The sequence below is a fragment of the Marmota marmota genome, unplaced genomic scaffold (assembly GCF_001458135.2).
Source record: "Marmota marmota marmota unplaced genomic scaffold, marMar, whole genome shotgun sequence".
NCBI lineage: Eukaryota > Metazoa > Chordata > Mammalia > Rodentia > Sciuridae > Marmota > Marmota marmota.
The window spans coordinates 238,972-244,375 of record NW_026000248.1 but is presented as its reverse complement, the minus strand read 5'-3'; the positions used below and the strand labels follow the sequence as shown (position 1 = coordinate 244,375).

Sequence of the window (5,404 nt, the reverse complement as noted above, 5' to 3'; positions counted from 1 at the left end):
TATATATATATATATATATATATATATATATATATATATATATATATATATATTCTGTAACTTCTAATGTTTATAATAATCATTTACCACCTGTATGATCAGAAAAATGCACATCAGAAAATATTCATGACATTAGTTTTATAAACTAAAACTCTAATTGATTATTGAATACAGAATAAGACAGAGGCATTCTGAGTACTGATGCTTAATGAAAGTACAGATGACACTTTTAAAAACTCAATCTGAATAAAATTTTGGAGATGTTATCGATAAGAAAAATTAATAGCTGGTGTTAATATATTTGGATTAAATATAATACTAACAATATTCTTAATACTTAGATTCCAACTTACTCTGGATCTAAAGTTTTCATACCAAGGGGACCAAGTAATTTTTTTTCTGCGATCTCCAATGCTCTCCATGCTTTTTCTGTAGTAAACAGATCAGGGGCCTGATGAATGTCAAAAACAAATATACAACTTTTTCACATCACAGAAGAATTACTTTCCACCTACATATACAAATCATCATCTTGAAAAAGAATGAATATTATTTAGAAATACAGTGTGGGCAGAATTTAAGAGTAGATGCCTAACCAGATTTAATTCCATGAGGCTAACTTGGAAGCACTGTTCTAGGCCTTAGAAGTTAGGAAAATGTGTGGATATTCTTCAAAAATGTACTAGACCAACAGGAAGTTGTCATAGTTATTAGGGATATAGAACTCACTTCAACTCATGTAATTTATTCTTTATAATATTTACAAGAGTTTTCTTTAAGTTATCTCTGAACCCACTTTCTGCTTCTAGGATCATAATAAAATGTAGAACAATATAAAGTTACTTGTAATACAGAGAAGAAGGAGAAGAGAATCTGCATTAATTTTGCACAGATTAATCAAATGCACATTGAATCAAAGCTGTCCTGTGTGCCTGTGTGTTTTTCATTCTACTCTAATTTATAATACCATGTTTAGTTATGTTTTTGACAAAATGGAAACAGCTAGGCAGGCATGGACAAACATAAACCTCTATTTTATTTCCCTCATAGTTTAGGCAGAATTTAAAAAGGAGAGAGTCTAGAATACTTGGCTATACATAATTTATTAATTATCAATACAGCAAAGAAAAAAGTGTGTGAATTTAAGCTATTCCTGGTAATTCACTACTCCAGAACTTCCCATCTAGCATGCTGAGGCACTGGTTGTGGCACAGATGATTGGAAATACAGACATCTTTAGCTTTCAGGACAACTGGGTAGGTCAGGGGCTCATGGAAGAAGCTGGATTTGGCATAAACAGCAAAATTCAAGCACAGTGTCTTGCACAAATATCATTTTCTAAGTGTATTCAGCATGTGAAAAATACATCAGGAAAACACTTCATTGATCATCTTCCATTGTTTTCTATTTTTTGATACTGATTGGTAAATGTTAAAGGTGATAAGCAGACCTTTTTAATTATAAAAGACTATATAAAACTAGCTACTAAGCAATATCCTTTTCTGCAGTTCAATGAAAACAGTAAAAAATAAAAAATAAATAAGTAAATTCTATTACAATTTGTACAGTAACAAACATTTCACTTACCATGACCATTGCTATGGTAAAATTAGGCCTGAGCTGGTAGTCACACCAAGGACGTGAAGCTCCATAACTGTCTTTGTATATGCCACATTTGTGAACTAGATTTGGATGCTTTTCATTAGAATCAGAAGGATCTTCTGAAACATGAAACAGTTTTTCAAAGTTGTCTTGTATTTTTCTGTTCCATTCTCCATATGAGACTGTTGCAACTTTCCCTGGAAAATGATGAAAAGACATGGCAGTTTCAGACATTTAAAGCAATTCAAACCTCTAATAAGAGCCAAAAAGTCATATTTAGTACACTTATTACTTTTTATCTACTAGGGAAAAATAAATTAGCCACGTTTTGAAAATGTAGCTAGCCTAAATTGAGATGTGATATAAAACATTTACTGTATTTCAAAAACTCAGTACTTCCCAAAATATAAAATAGTTCAGGAATAATTTTATATTGACTACATATTGAATAATATTTCACAAACATTATGTTAAATGAAACATAATTAATTTCATTCATTTCTTTTTACTTTTAACAAATGAATTAGAAAATTTTAAATTATTTATGTGGCTCAAATAATATTTCAATTGGACAGAATTTTCTCAAAAAAGATGTAAAGATTTCAAAATTGTTCATGAAAATAGAACCTGTTCACAGTCACACTAAGATCAAAGAAAAGCACAATAAGGCAGTAACTATGTTGTTTTTCTTACCTCAGTTTAAACTGCTATCAAAAATATGGTTAGTAACTAGATTTGCTACAATCTTCATAGAGTAGTTTAATGACATTTATTTCTTCTTGAAATTTATGGTTTTCTAATATTAGCTAACTGCATCAAATGATGAGTACATAGTTACAAATACAGACAGTATTAGAAGTTTCTTTGCAAATAAAAGGAACAGCTTACCATGTCTTTTTACTCTAACTTCATGATAAGGAAAAATATTTTTTTTTGGATAATTCCAGCAACCAACGAACGGCAGATTTACACAAGCCCACAATTTCCACAGCAGACCCATCTCTAAAATTAAAAATAAATTTTATTCTCTAAGTAGGATTCATTTAGGCTCTATTTTAAGAAGGTATTCAATAAACAATTCTGATAAATAGTATAACCATTTCATTATAAAAGCAACTATCTACTAAGAAATTCTAACTTTATAAGGAATATATAATTTTGCTGGGGACTGAAACCAGGCCTCACCCAAGTTAGAGAAGTGTTCTACCAGGAAGCTACACCCCTCAGTCTAGTAGCAACTATTTAAAAATTATTTTTTAGATAATTCTGACTGAAGATAAAATTTGAAGAAAAGAGCTTCTCAGCTTAATATAGTACAAGAAGCTATTTGTTGATAGATTCTGAAATAAAAAAAAGAAAAATGACAAATTCTGGGACAAAAGTTTAAAGAATTATGAAGAAAAAGATTCCCTTTTTATGAAGTGAAAAGACTTCATAAAAGACAGAACAACTGATGGTTGCTCATATTTACAAAAGATATACACAATGAAATATTAACCGTTAGGATAATAGATCATAAGACTTGATTTTGAAGTACTTGCAGAGGCTGAAACCATGATAATTTCTAAAAAAATGTACAGACAGCTTTGCTATATAACATATATCAAAAGGCACATATCTGCATGACAAGGAGAAAGAAAGGATGATTCAGAAAATAGAAGAGAGGAAGAGAGGCAGATTTTTATTGATTTACTATGAAGAATACATCATTAATAGAGTAAAAGATTCTACAAGTATGTGTTTTAAAAACTAAAATGGTAAATTAAAAGGGCATAATTAGGGGCTAGGGTTGTGGCTCAAGTGGTAGAGCACTCACCTAGCATGCCTGAGGCACTGGGTTCGATCCTCAGCACCACATAAAAATAAAATAAAGGTATTGTGTCCACCTACAACTAAAAGATATATATTTAAAAAATAAATTTTTAAAAGGCGTAATTACAAAAGCACTTTAAAATAAACACTACCTTGGAGTGGCTGGGATTCCTCTGTTTCTAGCTCTGTCACTTTCTCCCATTTTATCTATCCATGTGCCACAATTTAAGCGATTTCCTCCATAAATAAATCCTGTTTTGTCATCAACCCCTGCAGGTATATTAAAACCTAAAAAACCCAAAACATGTATAAAACAAATGTTCTATAACTGGTACATATTATATATAGCAAATGAAAATTAATATTTTATTTAAAATATTTATACAATTTATAGGAATATAATAAACCAGGACAACTATTCTGAAGATCAACTTGGTAATACCTTAAAAATTAGAGACGTAAAATTTAACAGTAATTACATTTCTTTCTAAATATACTCTAGGGAAATCCTTACTTCTGTGTACATGGAGACGCTTATAAAAATATTCATCATTACATTGCTTTTATCAGCAAAAAATAAACCACTAAGTAGAGGAATGATTAAATGCTCTTTATATATGGGGAAACACCCTATATTACATAAAATTTAAAAAGTAGATTTATGTGAACAAAAATACCCAAGACAAAATGATTGAGTAAATAAGTCATAAAAGGAGATATATAATAAAATCTTTTTCTGTAAAAGCTTAAAACGTAGATAATACTAATGTATACAGCTATGCATGTCTATCTGGTCTATATGAAACTCATGAAATTATACACGTATTTGTGTATAATTTTAAAATACATCAAATATTTATACAGTGTATATGGAGATGAAGCTTTGGATATACCTGATATGGTTTATTTCTTTTCACACAAAAACAGAAAGATATGAAGAAAATATAACTGAATGTTAATATCTGCTTAATTTGAGTACTAAGTTTGAGGTAGAATTTATACCACTATCTGTAAGTTGAAATAAAAAATGAAATTAATTCAAAGATATCACAAAATATGTTCTTTAAATATAAAATATATTTCTATTGATTTACTGAAGGATAAAAGAACTATAAGTGATTGTGAGAAGCTAACTTGGGTTAGCAGGGTTAGTATTTGGATGTTACTACTAGAAATAATAAATTAATGATTTTAAATTAATATATAAAATGTAATTTTGAACATACAATATTTGCCAATGAGTGTAGTGAGTTACCTAGAAACTCAAAGGTTCATTACATTATGTTATAAATGGTGCCATTATATTAATATTAACATATTAATATATTTTAAATGTAATATTATATTTTAAAATCATAAATTATAAAAACATAATCATATTTTAAAATCAAAAGACATATATTTCCTTCTAATGTTTTTGTACAGTAAGATTTTTATAAATGGCTTATATCCAAATATTTTTTATTTACTAGATTCCACATTTGTGTGTCATAGGTATAATTTTGTAATTTTTTCATTCTGTTCAATGTAAATATTTTCTGTTAATTGTAAAGGCTGTTTCTTCCTTTTATATAATTATAAATGATGGCATGATCAATATCATCATATAATATGACTTTTTTGTGTGTTTTAGATTATTTCATAGGCTAGATACCTAGGAGCAGATTAAATTAATAAAAATTAAATATTTTATATCTCTTTTTTACTTATATATGACAGTGGAATGCATTATAATTCTTATTACATATATACAGCACAATTTTTCATATCTCTGGTTGTATACACAGTATATTCATACCAATTCATATCTTCATACATGTATTTTGTATAATAATGATCATCACATTCCACCATCATTAATAACCTATACCTCCTCCCTTCCCTTCCAACCCCTCTGCCCTATCTAGAGTGGGATAGGGAGCAGGAATATGGGAGGAATATTTTATGTCACAATAAATACATTTGTAAATTTTCTTTCTTTTTTTTTTTT

The 5,404-nt window shown here is 28.6% G+C and overlaps 1 long non-coding RNA gene across 1 annotated transcript in view; it reads right to left on the bottom strand.

The window, feature by feature from the left end:
• Positions 1 to 73: 73 nt before the first annotated feature.
• Positions 74 to 5,404, bottom strand: part of LOC107161128 — a 12,529-nt gene continuing 7,198 nt past the window's right edge. Inside the window, exons 2-5 of the long non-coding RNA XR_007344715.1 lie at positions 3,567 to 3,702; positions 2,491 to 2,604; positions 1,588 to 1,799; positions 74 to 451 (exon numbers count right to left, since the gene is read on the bottom strand). This is a non-coding gene — a long non-coding RNA (uncharacterized LOC107161128). The remainder of the gene's footprint in view (positions 452 to 1,587; positions 1,800 to 2,490; positions 2,605 to 3,566; positions 3,703 to 5,404) is intronic.